Source organism: Pseudorca crassidens, chromosome 2, assembly GCF_039906515.1.
Source record: "Pseudorca crassidens isolate mPseCra1 chromosome 2, mPseCra1.hap1, whole genome shotgun sequence".
NCBI classification, from domain to species: Eukaryota; Metazoa; Chordata; class Mammalia; order Artiodactyla; family Delphinidae; genus Pseudorca; species Pseudorca crassidens.
The window spans coordinates 104,136,618-104,138,161 of record NC_090297.1 but is presented as its reverse complement, the minus strand read 5'-3'; positions in this window follow the sequence as shown (position 1 = coordinate 104,138,161).

Sequence of the window (1,544 nt, the reverse complement as noted above, 5' to 3'; positions counted from 1 at the left end):
AGGCAGAAGAACAAATAAGTGAGCTTGAAGACAGAGTGGTGGAAATCACTGCCACAGAACAGAACAAAGAAAAATGAATGAAAGGAAATGGGGACAGTCTCAGAGACCTCTGGAACAAAACTAAACATACCAACATTATCATTATACGGGTGTCAGAAGGAGGAGAGAGGGAAAGGGCCTGAGAAAATATTTGAAGAGATTATAGCCAAAAACTTCCCTAACATGAGAAACGAAACAGTCACTCAACTCCATGAAGCTCAGAGAGTCCCATATAACATAAACCCAAGGAGGAACACGCCGAGACACATATGATCCAAACTGAAAACATTAAAGACAAAGAAAAAAAAGAAACAAGAGAAAAGCAACAAATAACATACAAGGGAACTCCCATAAGGCTATCAGCTGATTTCTGAGCAGAAACTCTGGAGGCCAGAAGGAAGTGGCATGAGATATTTAAACTGACGAAAGGGAAAACCCTGCAACCAAGAATACTCTACCCAGCAAGGCTCACCTTCAGATTTGACAGAGAAATCAAAGCTTTACAGACAAGCAAAAGCTAAGAAAATTCAGCACCAACAAATAGCATTACAATGAATTCTAAAGGAACTTCTCTAGGCAGAAAAGAAGAGGCCACAATTAGAATCAAGAAAATTATGAATGGGGATGCTCACCAGTAAAGGCAAACATGGAGTAAAGGTAGGAAATCATCCACACAAAAGTATGATGTCAAAAAAAATTCATGAGAAGGGGAAAGTACAAATGCAGAATATTGGAAATAAATTTGAAATCAACAGATCAGCAACTTAAAACAATCTTGTAGGGGCTTCCCTGGTGGCGCAGTGGTTGAGAGTCCGCCTGCCGATGCAGGGGACATGGGCTCGTGCCCCGGTCTGGGAGGATCCCACATGCCACGGAGCAGCTGGGCCCGTGAGCCATGGCCGCTGAGCCTGCGCATCCAGAGCCTATGCTCCGCAACGGGAGAGGCCATAACAGTGAGAGGCCCGTGTACTGCAAAAAACAAACAACAACAACAAAAAGATCTTGTACATATATAGACTGCTAAATCAAAACCTCATGGGAACCACAAACCAAAAATCTACAATAGATACACACACAAAAAAGAAAAAGCAAACACATCATAAAAGACAGACATCAAATCACAAGAGAAGAGAACAAAAGAGGAAGGGAAGAAAAAAGACCCTCAAAAACAAATCCAAAACAACTAACAAAATGGCAGTAAGAACATTCATATTGATAATTACCATTTTTTCCTCTCTCTCTCTCTCGTTTTTTTTTTTGGCCAGGCCACAGGGCATGCAGGATCTTCCCCAACCAGGGATCAAACCCATGCCACCTGCACTGGGAACACAGAGTCTTAACCACTGGACCACCAGAGAAGTCCTCAATAATTACCTTAAATGTAAATGGATTAAATGCACCAACCTAAAGACACAGACTGGCTGAATGGATACAAAAACAAGACCCGTATAAATGCTGTCTACAAGAAACCCACTTCAGATCTAGGGACACATACAGACTGAAAG